The sequence below is a fragment of the Prosopis cineraria genome, unplaced genomic scaffold, assembly GCF_029017545.1.
Source record: "Prosopis cineraria cultivar Desert tree isolate PC_DT_omini unplaced genomic scaffold, ASM2901754v1 PC2, whole genome shotgun sequence".
Taxonomy (NCBI): domain Eukaryota; kingdom Viridiplantae; phylum Streptophyta; class Magnoliopsida; order Fabales; family Fabaceae; genus Prosopis; species Prosopis cineraria.
This window is the reverse complement of record NW_026555333.1, coordinates 28,461,341-28,477,252: the sequence shown is the minus strand read 5'-3', so window position 1 is coordinate 28,477,252 and position 15,912 is coordinate 28,461,341. Positions and strand designations below refer to the sequence as shown.

General features: G+C 26.1%; 1 pseudogene; it reads right to left on the bottom strand.

The window, feature by feature from the left end:
• Nucleotides 1-10,576: 10,576 nt before the first annotated feature.
• On the bottom strand, nucleotides 10,577-14,636 carry LOC129302694 (probable CCR4-associated factor 1 homolog 11; annotated as a pseudogene).
• Between the last annotated feature and the right edge of the window lie 1,276 nt (nucleotides 14,637-15,912).

The window sequence follows — 15,912 nt, the reverse complement described above, 5'->3', positions numbered from 1 at the left end:
TGACAAACACCCAACTTCTTGAGTATTAATTGAAATATTCCCATGTTTGAATGAAGGTATTTTTAGTTGTTTAGGGAATGAGGCAAAGGCGAAGTTCAAGCCAAAATAACTTCTCTAATTTTAGGTGTCTTCTTTGCAATTCTCTATTTCATAAGACAGTTTGGTTATTAATTTTTGGATTAATTGAGGATGATATTTTAAATATATATATATATATATTAATTATTAAAGTAGTTAAAAGATATATAGTTTCTAATATTTATTTTTAAATTTTGAAAGATATGTAAATAATATTTTCTATTTAAATGGCAATATTTTTTAATTAAATGAAATGAGGCAGGGTTAGTTTTGATATTCTTCTTCGCGATTCTATCTTTTAGGGTGCCTTTTTAGTGATTGATTTTAAATCGGATTAAGGATTATGTGATTAATTAAAAAAAGGCTAAATTGCACACAACTTCCCTAAACTTTGAATTATGTATAAATAACCCCCTTAACCTTTTAAACTTATCAATAAACCTTCTTGAACCTCTAGATTTATGCAAATAACTCAAAGCCATCAATTATATACCCCTTAAACTTTATTTTTGTATGCATTTAAGTCCCCAAACTTTGATTGATATGTAGATAACCCCCTAAATTTTAAGTTATATATAAATAATTAATGTATAAAATTAATCATAAAAGTTATCTAAAAAAATATAAGAATTCAAGAGGGTTATTGTAAACTTTCAAATGTTAAGGAGGTTATGTATACATCATTCAAAGTTCAAAAGAGTAATGTATAATTTAGCCTTAAAAAAATTATTCTAGGTAATTTGTTGGGGCTTTTGAATATATATATATATATATATATCATGTTATAAGATCAAATCAAGGAAACAGCCTAACATTTAATTTATTTTGCATCATGACTAATTTATTATATTTGTAAATGATATACTCTTATATATCAATGATAGACTTCTTGTAAATTTTCAATGATAAATTTTTTGTATATCAATAATAAATCCTTTGTATATCAATGTGAACTAACCATACTCTCAAATTTTCATAGTGGGCCAATTTATCCTAATTTATTTTGATTTCATTGTAATTACCTAAAAAACAATAATATCAAAATATATCAATCTAAATATTATTTTACATAATTCTAATCGATTAAGATGTTAAAATATTAATATCAAGATTGAAATCTAAATATATCATGTAATCAATTAAGATTTTTATTAAGATTTTGAATATTTTATTTGTATAATATGATTATGTGGCTTCAACGTTAATAATATACTGTTTTTAAATTTAATTATTTTTTGAAAATTTTTTGAATGGTAGAATCTAATTTTATTGAATTTTTGTATGACAACTAATTATTATATAATATAATTAATTTTTTTATTTTGAAAAATATATGCTTCTAAGTGTCTTGAAAAATCTAGTTGTATAATCTAATTATTATTCATGTTGGATTTAAGCTTAACAAATATTTGGATTTAAAATTTAAATATGTAAAGGAGAAAAAAATTATCACAGTCATGGATAATTGGTAAAACGATTTTGCCAAATTAATCATATCTTCTAGAAGTATTTAAAATTAAGATAATACTGTAATTTGAGTAGGATTTTTTTTTATGAGATAATTCGAGTAGGATATGTTAATAATCATATTAGTCATTGTATTCATTTATTTAAAATTTTCAACATAATCTACTTAATAATAAAAATATTGTTGATTTAAATTTTGAATTTTAAGCTAGAGCAGTTAATAGATAGTGATTAGATAAAACTGTTGATTTTAATTCGAATTTCCCTTCTACATAGATATTATCCTTATTATAATTAAATGGTAGTATATTAGCTACTATTTCATTTAAACCAAAATTGTTACAATCATGAGTTTTCATAAACTTGTGAGGAAAGAAGTGTTAATAAAATTTTAATAGTCAATAAATAAAATATGTTATAAATATGTTATCCTAAATTAAATAATCAATAAAAATAATAAAATAGAAACATAATTATAAATAAAATATTTAAAATTAAATATTCTTATTATACTAAATTCAATTCCATGCGTTTCATTTTCAAAGTATGTTGAAAAAACAATATTTTTAAATCTACTACGTTAAAAACGTAAATTCATATAAAAATTAGGAAATAGAATAGTATTTAAAATTTCCTACTTACATATAGAGGTCTATATAAAAGAAAATAACTTGTGACAATTTACAATATATAAAAAATCAGAACAATAATAATTTATCCAACTGATTTCGTAACCTCGTGTTATCCATAAGCAAATTAAATCTAACTTGGGGAGAGATCACTATGTGTTTTTTTTCTAATATTAAGTAACTGAATAGGGGTTATTTTTATTACTTTTGTGAACGGACAAACATGGGGTTTATTTGATGGTTAAAAGTCAAAATAAAAAATAATTTAAAATTGATTGTATGGGTTGATAAAATACAGTATGAATTACATTATGTAGTAGAGACAGAAAAATGGAAGAAAAAATAGATAAAATTTAGGGAGAATGGCATTAAGGGCCTTAAAAAGCAAGAATTTTGCAGATAAGGCCTAATAGATTCTAAACTTATTTTGAAGGCCTAAAAGCCTCATTTGCAATTATGTTTTTAGTGAAATAACTAATTTGTCCCTCCCATAACCAGCTGCCAAACGGAAATTGCTGCTTCTTCCTCCGTCTTTCCTCCCTCATCCTTCTCTCTCTTCCTCTTTCAACATTGATACAATAATTAAATTCATTTTCTCCCCATTATGCTTCTCTATTCCCTCTCTTCTTCTTCCTCCTTCTTCCTTCTTTCTCTCATTTGCAGCTTTTTTGTTGAACAAGTATGAATGGGTGATTCACTTTTATCCAGATGGGTATGGAGAAGATGATTAGGCGTTTGTCCGATTACATTCCTCTCACACCAACTAGCTTCTTGAAACGATTCACCAAAGTGTGGAAAGAATGGATCAAGTGCTGCATCTGCCATTATCTATTTTATTTTGTCAAAAAAGGATATAGAGAGTTTGAGCCATATTAGTTTTATTTAATCATAATGTACGGGTTCACGTTCATTTAATGAAAATAAGTTGTTATTTATGGACTTTTTGTTGTTTCTGATACATATTCTTTTGCAACTGATATAAATGTTCTGGTGTAATGTTGTATATGAAATTTATGTTATTATTTATGGAGTTTACATTGTACAAACTTTGCAATTAACTTGTGCGGATATTTATGTGTATCATATCAACAAACCTTGTATTGTAAACATATGGACATTGTGTTGTTAGAAAATGGATACTTCCATGCTATATACAACTTTTGTTCTTCATTAACTTGAAAAACTTTTTCAAATGTTCAGTTTAATCACACAAATCATGTGAAATAAATGGACATTGTGTTCTTAATAAATGGACCTTGTCATGTTATGTACAGATTTTTTATTGTTCATAAATTTGAGAAGCTTTTTGTTTAAGCCTAGCTAACTAATAAACTAGACACACATGGACTTTTAGTTTATAATATATGAAGATTATGTTGTGCATAGTGGATATTGTGTTGTGCATTGTTTGCTTGCGTATTTTGTCAAGCTTAACCTATTGATAAAGTAGAATCTTATGGATCTTTAGTTAAGAATAAATGAACCTTATATTGTACATAATGGATATTACGTTATGCATTGTTTGTCTATTTGTGCATTTTGTTAAGCCTAGCCTACTGATAAAGTAAAATTGTATGGACTTTTAGTTGAGAATATATGAACCTTAAGTTATGCATAGTGGATATTGTATTATGCATTGTTTGCTTACTTTTTCATTTTGTCAAGCCTAACCTATTGATAAAGTAGAATCTTATGGACTTTTAGTTGAGAATAAATGAACCTTATATTGTGTATAGTAAATATTGTGTTATGCATTATCTGCCTATTTGTACATTTGTTAAACCTAGCCTACTGATAAAGTAGAATCGTATGGACTTTTAGTTGAGAATATATGAACCTTAAGTTGTGCATAGAGGACATTGTATTGTGCATTATTTGCTTATTTCTGCATTTTGTCTAGCCTAACCTAATGATAAAGTAGAATCTTATGAACTTTTAGTTGAGAATAAATGAACCTTATATTGTGCATAATGGATATTGTGTTATGCATTGTTTGCCTATTTGTGCATTTTGTTAAGCCTAGCCTATTGATAAAGTAGAGTCGTATGGACTTGTAGTTGAGAATATATAAACCTTATATTGTGCATACCAGATATTCTGTTGTGCATTGTTTGCTTACTTGTGCATTTTGTCAAGCCTAGCCTATTGATAATGTGGAATCTTATAGACTTTTAGTTGAGAATAAATGAACCTTCTATTGTGCATAGTAGATATTGTGTTATGTATTGTTTGCTTATTTGTGCATTTTGTTAAGCCTAGTCTACTGATAAAGTAGAATCATATGGACTTTTATTTGAAAATATATGAACCTTATGTTCTGCATAGTGGATATTATGTTGTGCATTATTTGCTTAGTTATGTATTTTGTCAAGCCTAGCTTATTGATAAAGTAGAATCTTATAGACTTTTAGTTGATAATAAATGAACCTTATATTGTGCATAGTGAATATTGTGTTATACATTATTTACCTAACTTCAGTATTTTATTAAGCCTAGCATAATGATAAATTGGAAATACATGGACTTTCAGATCAGAATATATCACAAACTTTTTTTATCTTGCAACCATCTTTAACTAGCCGTCCTCCTGGGAGGCCACGAACAAGGAGGATAGAGTCTTCCAAGATAAGTAAATTTATCATTGTTCAAGATGTAGAAAGGCCGGACACAGTCACAAGACATGCAAGAATCCTAACCCATCATGAGAAGTGGTTACATTGTACTTCTTTGGTGTACACACACAACTATAATTATGTATATGAAAGCATTTTCAAATAATATTTTTGGGTAAGTGGAAATCACAAATATTTTTTGTTTGTATATAGATAAGCAACTGTTTGATATTTTGGATATAATGGTTAACTTTTTGTATATATATCAAACTTAGAATATTGTGTCAAATTTCATGTGGGTACTTGTTTTAATACCTAGGCTAATACCAATATGAAATTATTCATATATGATGTAATTGTCCTTCTTAATATTAGAAATACATAATTTTTCTGTTGAGCATACGTGGACATCTTCTTGTGCATAGTGAATGTTGTGTCGTGCATGGTCTGCCTAACGTCATTTTGTTATAGCCTAAGCTAGTGAAATACTAAAAATATATGAATTTTTTGTTCAGCACACGTGGATATTGTATTATATATAGTGGATGTTGTGTCGTGTATGGTTTGCCTAGTCATTTTTGTTAAAGCCAAGGCTAGTGAAATGCTTGAAATGTATGGACTTTCTGTTGAGATGCGTGGACATTGTCTTATGCATAGTGGATGTTATATCGTGCATGGTCTATTTCATTATTTTGAGAGTTCACGCAAGTTTTGAATTCAAATCAAATAAAGGGTAAAATCATACTTTTGGTCTAAAAAAAATTGGCAATAAGGGTCTCAAGGCCTGTAGAGTAATATCAGATTCATTTGGGCCCAAATTGCAATAAAGTTTGTTTTTAAGGCCCTTAATGCCATTCCTCCTAAAATTTATCCATCATCATACAATAGTTAGACCTGTAGTAGGCTATTACACTAGTGACAGTACAAGAGGTTTGCAATTTTACTTGTACTTACTATGTTCTTTTTTTTAAAAAAAAAAATCTTTTAGAGCTTATCACCAAATCAACATAGAAGAAGGAGCTGCAACCGCAAATACACATGTTTTTAAGTGTCAAAACATGAATTTAACAATAATGACTCTAACCATATAATATATCAATTAAATAATATTATTCATATTTTATGTTTAAATAGTCTTTTTATATTAGCTAGTCAAACAATATATTCATTAATTTAATGATAATTCTTGTTAATTGATAATCTTGTTTAATTAGTAAATGTTGTGATTTGAAATTCAAATATTGATTTGAGATAAGTTAACAATGAAAAAAAAATTAGCCAATTAAATATGCAAAAAATTATCAAATTCATGTATCATTGGGAAAATGATTTTTCCAAAATTATTCATATCTTTTGGAAGTATTTGAAAATTTTGAAATATTATAATTTGAATAGGGTAACTTAATAATATGGTCAATATATTCAACCATTTTGAATGGTCAACATAAGGTAATCACTAACAAAAAAGACCTTTAGGTTAAATTCTGAATTTTAAGCACAATAACTTAAAATTCCAAATCTAGTTATTTGATATTATTGATAGTATTAATTCAAATTTTCCTCTCGCATTGATATTATATAAATTATAAATAAATGATATAGGTCTATCTATTTCATTTCACACATTCAACTTTGATTGATATCTATAATGTTAATGAGAATATTTTGTCTACACACTTTGGCCATTGTCTATATTATTTTGCATTTATCCGTGTTTCTTTTAATAAGCTTTTAATTATATATGGGATGTAATATTTCACATATATTATTAGAGGTTGGTAATATAGGTGGTGGCACTCATTTAAAGATCAATGGTTCAAAAACATGTTCAAGAATGAACAAGTGGTGGTGATTTTTTCACAAATGTGAAAAATGTGCATGATTGTGCAATTAACAACTCAATCGAGGTGAAGAATTTAACGATTTGCACTTCATAGATTTTCTCAATTCAATTACAATAATAGGCCTCCCAAACCATGAAACAAGGCTAAAAGTTGATGTCCCAATTATTTTAATGCAGAATAGTGATAAGTTTATAAGGTTATGCAATGTACACTTATCATAGTTTTACAAATTGGAAAACATATTATTGAGACCCAAAAATGTCTAGGTCAACTATAAGGATAGAAGTATATATATCACGTATTGCTATGTATTCATCTTTGAGGAGGCCTGTTAACCTCTAGAATTTCATATCATTTTATCATATTTTTCTTAGATTCTAATCTATTTTGGCTCAATTGTATATGTTTTTATTGTTCAAATTAGGAAAATGTGCATTTTGCTTTGAGTTTACATTCTTGGCTTTAATTTAATACTTTTGGGCTAATTTTGTGTCATTTTGGTTTAAGACTTGATTTGAAGCATTTTTGGAGCTTTATTGATGTTTTTGAAAGGCTTTTAGATAAAAAAAATTAAATGCAAAGTGAATAATTTTTGTTAGCTACAAAAACAGTGTAAAACCGTCAAAGTCGTAACTTTCGTCACTGTCAGGAAAATGCTGTGTTTTATTAATTTGAAATTAATTGGGTAGACACTTATATGCAAAGAGCTTGACCTAAAAGGCATTCTTCAAAAAATTGTTTGATATAGTTTAATTAACTATTTATATTATACTTCTCTGGTTTTAAGTTAAAATATAATTAAAAGTTTCAAATTTTAATTGACACCATCTAGTCATTTAGAATATGATATTTAGCTTATGAGAAAATCCAAACAAGTTAGTACCCTTTTATCTGGCCTGAAAACATATTAATATCTGTGACTATGAATAATTCCAAAATATATCTTATCAAAAAAATTACAATGACCTCCCTTCTATTCTGCTAAAATTATAGAAATAGAAACCTCTTTATTTTCAAAGTCTATACTTTAGTCCAGTTTTTATGACTATTAAGAATATTCTCTTAAATATTTTAAAATAATTCTTTTTTATTTATAATTATGTTAAAAATTTTAAATTGTCTACCATCTCTCTAAATTTTAAAAACCGTAAATAATTAAATATGTCTATATTTTTATAAATAAATTAAAAATAATGCATTTTAATTAATGATATTTAAATAAAAATAAATATAAAATATATTAAATAATTTATTATATTAAATACTAATTTCATTAAATTTTTTTAACTGTATGTTTGAATATTAGTTTAGATCATTTATGTATTTAATTTTTTTTAAAAAAATCACTACATAAATACATTTACATAACTAAAAAATTTAAATATAAATGAAAATTTAAATATATAATATATGTGTATTTATATATATATATATATATATATATAATATTTATGCATGCATGCATGGGTAATTTGAGTGGCTTTTAGATAACATTTATATTTAAAAAGATGTATTTTAATCCAACATGATTTAACAGTCAACTAATAATTGAATGGATAAAAATAAAATCTTAAAAATAGATGTAATGTTTGTGTTTTGTAACTATTAATAATTAGGGGTTTCTATAGGTTTTAAAAATAAAAGAAAAATATCTATAATTAAGATAAAATAGAGGGAAGATTAGAGCATTTTACTGTAACTATTTCTTATTGAAACAATAATTTAGATCCTATTTATTTTAAATTTTATCATTTTGTTGATATATCCGTTAATTTATCAATCTATGTTATATATCCAATTACTAAAGATTAATGTGCAAAAATACTCATAAATTTTTTTCAAAAACTTTTAATACCCTTAAGTCAATAATATACATAAAACATAATACATCATGACAGAAACTACAAATGGCCTTCAGACCATAAGAGTAATAGCAACAGACAAGCTAGACATATCAAGTCATTGTTATTTTTCTTTAGTTGAAATATTTGAAGTTATTAATTGTTTCAAAAATAAAGCAAAAAATAGAATATAAAGAAAAATTATTAAATAAATAAATATAAGAATAAATTATATTAATATAATTAATATACTGTAAAAAAATAGAGATTACCTTTCTATTACTTGCTCTATGTTATTAAAATTATTGGTATTAAAAATTTTTGACTTTGAATAGGGATTATAAATATTGAAATTATAATTAATATAATTTATTCTTATATTACTTATGTTAATAATATAAGAATTAATTATATGAATATAATTAATGCATTTAAGCCTATTTTCAAAGACATCTTGTTAAACTCATGAGTTTAAATAAACTCATGATAGAAGTGTAAAATAGGACAGCAAGCTTAGATCATAAACTTACAAGATTTTATCTTTAATCTTTATTAATAAATATTTATTAAAAATATATGATTAAATAATTAAAATATAAAATATGATCATGAATTGATTTGAACATATTTCAAATATAAATCATCCAAATTAAATTCACCTACTTTAATAAATAAACATAAAAAACATAAAAATTTCAGAATAGGGTAAATTATTTTTGGTATTTTTGTTTTCTTTTTTATTAACATTAGTTTTTGGTTTTTTAAGCTTTCTTTTCCTCTTTGAACAGGTCCTATCATTTCTATAAATTAAGTTCTATGTAATATCTGTTTAACTCACTCAACTCGATAAAAAATTGTATCCAATTTAAATTTATGAATTAGTTAACATGATTTTGTTAGCTAAAAATATAAAAATGATAAATTTAAAGATAAACTCGTAAATTTAACTAAATTTGTTTTGAACTTGAGTTTATAAGTGAGTTAACATGATTACGTGAATTAGAAATATAAAAATATTAAACTCAAGGAGTCAACTCAAAAGTTTGATAACTATAATGCTAAGGACAATCTCATGTGCTTCCCACCTCGGGCCATGAAAGATACATCCTAATATGGCAGGGATGAGGCTATTTCGGGTAAAAGATTGAATGCTCATAACTTGCAGTAACTAATTCACTTCCATTCAGTTAAACAAATTTATAATTAAAAAAACTAGAAACATAACTTCTTGAAAAAATTATACTTTTCCAAGTGTATAAATATTCTTAAAATTTCCTTTATAAGTAATCATATTCTAAAGAGTATCTAACTCTTATTAACAATAATAAAAAATTAATATTTTATTTTAAAAAATTAATTTATACCCCTCAAAAAATCAAATATTAAACAAGTGAGTTCTTCATGAACATTTTATGAAAAAAATTAAAATTATTTTCTTTTCTTAGATAAAAGGAGGAAATAAAACAAAAACAAAAAGACTTAAATCAAAGAATCGTTCCAATCGAGACCGTGTAACCTCCAAAGGGGTACAAACAAGAGCCTCTGTAGTGCCTGTTTGGATTTGTTCGGGACGATCAAGATTATAAATAATCACAAATACGATAAACCTATCTATGGTATTTACACATAGGAATTCCATACATCATTAATGATAAGGTGTATTAACAGACAAAAATGTTAATATTTCTTGAGATACTCATTAAACCGCGGTTGATAATAACAATTCCACACGAGGGTTCATATTAGTATAAGAGGTGGTAATACTTGAGTTTTTTAGGATACCAAACAATAAAATAAAAAAATATTAATATTCTAAAAATACCCTTTAAAATTAAGTAATCATAATCAAAATAAGGGTATCCTGGCAATAATAAAATTAAAATATTCATTTTAACAAATTAACTCCATCCTCTCAAAAAATCAAATAATAAACAAGCGATATCTTCATGAACATCAATATATATATAATCAAGATGCAAAAGTGTGCCATGGTATTAAAAAGCCATGTCAACCACACATTTTCCAACCACCTCAATAGTTGTTTCTTTTTTCAATAATAAAGGAATTCAATTACTCCTTTTTGTCTCAATATACAGTATGAAAAATTAATAACGAGACATAAACACTACTGGATGAAGTAGACCAGGAGAATACGTTGGCGTTGGAATAACCAATAATGAACCTGGAGGCCGCTTTGGAATTATTGGTATCATCATCATCATTGTATTGACTTCTTCAAAACCATAGATGATCCCTTGAAATCTTTCAAGTCCAGAATAGTAATTTCCATCGAAATAAACATCCTTCAACTTCATAAACGCTTGCAGAGTTAACAAACTATCAGATCCAGCTTGATGACTCTTCCCAGCAACACGATCCACATTCAAAGTCTTAGCCACTTTCTCTAATCCACCATATAAGCCATTGCAGAACTTCATTACATGCTTCATGTCATAAATTTTGGGTCCAAAGATCTGAGCCAACAAGTGACTAAACGTGTGAACATTAGGTGGCAATTCACTTCCAATTAAATGTTTGATCAGATATCCAAAATCATAAGTTCCGTGGAATGTGATCCAAGTGAGACCAGAATTGAAAACAGTCCAGATTTTAGGACACAAGCCCTGAAAATCCCAGATTGAACACCCTCTTTCTTGTTCCTCAAGAAATCTATCCCTTGCTTCTTCAATAATTGAATGGACTCAACATTGAGAAGATCTCGGTCAACATCAAAATCAGAGAAATTGAATTCCCAAATGTGTCCGTTTTGAGTTCCAAATTTGGGTAAATTCCCATTAGAATCAGATAGTGTAAGACCTAGTTGGATGATGTTTAATGCATCGACGTTGGCTTTCATGAAGCTGTAATTATTTGAAGGAGATAACTTTGAGTAGGAGTGCTTATCATCAACTTTTGGAGTGAAAATTGTACCAGGAAACTCAGTATCAAAGGAGGCAAAAGAGAAGCTTGGCATAGCAGATTGAATCAAAGACAATTCAGTGTGTAAATTTGAAGCCCAAACTTCACGAACAATCACTTGCTTTCCATTATTCGGATCTGGATTCATTGTGATTCAATTTTTTGTTATGAAAAATTGTAGAGAGAATGCAAGTGATCTTCTCAACTCTGTAACATTGGCCAAAAGAAACAACAATCATGTTAAAATAAGCTGAGAGTAATTAGGGTTTGAGAGGCAGAGTATTTTGTCATATAATAAACATAAAAATGGAAGATGGAAAAGTTGTTAGTTGCAAGATTTAATAATATACTGCCTAACCGAAATAAGAGCTTAATGAAGTAGGGAAACTAATGAAATTAATTTTAAACTAGCAATCAACATCAAGGTCATATATTTTAAAAGCATTCATATGCCAATGTGCAGTTTATTAGGTAGAGCTTTAAAACAAGCGAGTCTAACTCATATGATTTTAGTTTCATAAGTTTGATTCCCTAAAAAAATGATAGTTTTTTGAAGTTTGACTCTCTTATTCAAAGGCCTCAAAGCTAGGCATCTGCTCTTTTTTTTTTAAATAAAAAATCATTTAAAAATAAAATTTAATATTATAATTTATAACATTACAAATTAAAATATTTTAAAATTCAAAATAAATAAAACACTTCAATAGCATTATCATCTAGAACATAAATAAAATTATACTACTTTTGAATTTAAGATATTCTATTTTTTTCTTTAAGAAATAGACATATTCTTTTAGTATACGTTACCAAGGTATGATCTTTCTTATTTATTTGTTTCTTTTACATTTCCAATTTTGTTAGAGGGGAAAATATCACCAGATGAACCAGCAATTCTTCCCCATTGCCTCTAGTTCTTAAGAGTGAAAAGCGCATGCAAACCCATATATGGAACACTTAAATCGATGTAATTTGAAAAAATAAAATAAAATGAGTTTGGCATGCCACCCAAGCCCAAGCATGTTTTTACAAGACCTGATTTAGAAGCTTGATTGCGCTAAAAATTCTTGATATTTTAAGCTCAGACTCATATAAAAACATGTTTAAATAGGCGGTACATTAAGCTCAGCCCTTTTTCTGATTATAGTTAGGTAGGGAGATTGTGAGTTGTAATCCATAATTAATGAATACATAATAACATAACATCGAACATTTAAGGATTATTTTCACTTAACCAAACAACTTATTTTAAACAGCACTTTAGAATCATTATCTCATTTTCACTCATCAAACTCCAATGCTAGGAAACTCCTTTGCATTAGACAAAGAAAAATTCCTAGGAACAGCATGTTATGCCAAATTTTGGTTTAAGTTATTAACAACAAGATAAAAAATTCTGGCATTTTATATGGCACGATTATATGAACGACAAAAATAAGTTTTCACAAAAAACACTTCATATAAAACCCCAAAAATTGTCCTCACCATCCATATGTTAATCGATAGTTAGTAATCCCTTCAGTCTTGTATATTAAGCATCTTCTAAAAACATAATATGATCTATTTTATAAATTACTAGCTAATAAAATTATTTTATTTTAAATTAAAATCTCTAAACTATCATTGAAAAGTAAGAAAGAGAGAGAGAAAAAATAATATTATATAGCTTGTTTATTATTTGTTTTTTACTTTTTACCCAACTCTATCCAACACTTCATTTGACATTCTAAATTTAATTATGGGTCAATTTTATCTTTTAATATTAAAAACTCTTTGGAAAAATATTAATCAAGAATTAATAGAATAAATTTATATCAATAAAGGATTATTTATTGTCAAAACACAAATACATATTTGTTAATTTGAATTAATCTTCTATCAACAAATATTTATTTAAGTTTTAACAAAATAACTCAAGTTAACAATAATTCATTTGAGTTTGTTTTTTATTTTGGTTCTAATAACAATTAGATATAAATTTAGTCCAGTAGTTCTTGATTACTATTTTCCCAAATTCTTTTCCTATGGATCCTGTGATTTTCTCACCCAGTGTTCACCGTCGGTGGGTCCATATTATTTTTTTATTATACAATATTCACGCTCTCTCCCCTCTTAATACAAACTTCCTGCAGACGTGGCACCGGGCTGTGTATGCTTGGACCCTTGTATAACGTTATCTTCATCACCCGGGCTGTAGTTGCTTTGCCATCACTCGTCGCAGGAGATGATGTGTGTGATGAGAAAAGGAGACGAGAAACGGAGAGAGAAAGTGACGAGAGCGGAGGGAGAGAGAGAGGAGGGAAGGAAAGGAACCCGGGAGGGGGGGGGGAGTGTGAATATTTTATAATAAAAAAATTATAATGGGAGAGAGAGTGAATATTGTATAACGAAAAAAAAATTTAAAAATATAATATGACGACCACAAACAATAATAACCATATAAAAGGGTAGGATAGCAAGAAAGGAAATTTTAATATTAATTAAGGAATATAATTCATTTATAATTGAGTTTAGGTTATTTAATAACTCTTTGAGTAAGGTTGAGGGATAAAAATAACCTTTATCTCTACAAAATTTATAATGTATACACAAAAAAAAAATAATCCTAATAATGACTAATGGATATAAATAATGATTAATATGATGCAAAAACATGATACGTTGCTACTTTTATTTTTAAAAATTATAAGATATGATACATGAAGGGATACATACATATTTATGTGACATATATATATATATGAATAAAATTATTTGTTTTAAATATTTTTTTATATTATAGAAGTTATTGAAATAAAAGATATAATTAATTAAATATTTATTTTTGAAAATATAAAAACATGCTTTTTATGAAATTTTAATCTTGAGTTTTAAAAAAATCATAAGGTGATATTAAAAATAAAAAGATTAACATAGCAACCTTGAATAAAATTTAATTTCTTAAAAAATATTTTGATGTATTGATTTTAAAATATCGACTCACAATTTAAGAGTATGATCAAATATGTATAAAAAACTAAAAATATTTTTAAATTAAAGAACAATATTTTGATATGCCACATATACTTATCAAGGGAGGATGGGGACATAACGGTATTAGATACGATGGCGACATACATACATCAAGCAACAGAATAAATCTCAATAATAACGTATCCTAACACTAGAAAGTTTTTCTTTAATCCTTGAACGTGTATGTAAACCAAAACAAATGCTCTCTCACCTTTAGCGATGGTTGGCCGAGACGAGGACTGAGCTGAGAGAGGAGGCCACTAATCGTCAATAAAAAAAACTGAATTGTAGACGAAGAACGAGCTATGTAGCTTGGTGAACACAGAGACGAAAAAACGAGAGGGACGGAGAAGGCAGATTTAGATTATAAAATTTAATGTTATGAGAAGGTTATATATATATATATATATATATATTTAGATAGATAGATAGAGAGAGAGAGAGAGATAAAAATCGAGTTAGTGAATTTCAGGATAAATATATTTTTATAAATATTCTTTATTTTTAATATATTTAGATAAATCTTTTTTCAAAAATAATAAGAACATGAATTATAATTTATTCAGATAATTATTGAAAAAATCATGGTTTCATATATTTAGACTAATCATATCCAAGTGTACTCATCTTAATCTAAATTTTGAAATATAAAATTTTAAATAAAACACTTCATCTAAAAATGTTTATAATACGATTTCTTTAGTATTTTATCTATAATAATTTGGGCCGATATCTCTTGGTATAATATTAAAAACCTAAAATGGCTAATTTTATATTATTAATATATTATCTATTACCTGTTATATTTTTTTATGGTATTTATTATTTATCTATTATCTTTTATTCTATTATATCTATAAAACTCGAGTTTGGTTTAAAGGCGATGTGATTGATTAAAATAAATTATTCTAATTATTTTATTTTGATTGATTATAATTAGCTAAGACAGTGATGATATAAAATATATTAATTTTTACATGATTAATTATAGTAATAAAATGTTATAAATGCTAAAATAATTAAAATTAGTATTATAATATATCATACAATGGAATAAGATTTTTGCGTTCAAAATATTATGATGTTTAAATTTATTATATAACCTATGAATTTCAGGATAAATAAATTTTTATAAAAATTATTTATTTTTTATATATTTCTGTTAATATTTCAAAGATAATTTGATTGTGAATTATAATTTATTCAGATAGTTGTTCAAACAAATTATGGTTCGATATATTTATGCTATTTATATCCAATTATAATGATTTTAAAATAAATTTTAAAATTTAAAATTTAAAATGAGACACTTTGTAACACTCTAAACTTTGAAATTTATTTTTCACAATTTGATAAGTTACTAAACCATAACATTGAATATTTACTATGGTAGAAAAAGGACTACCATGGTAATTGAAGAATAGAACTGCCTTTTAGAAACTCTACTGTAGTGAAAAAGAGTTTGCCATATAAATAAATCATTTCACAAATTATCTATCATAGTTGAAAAGAT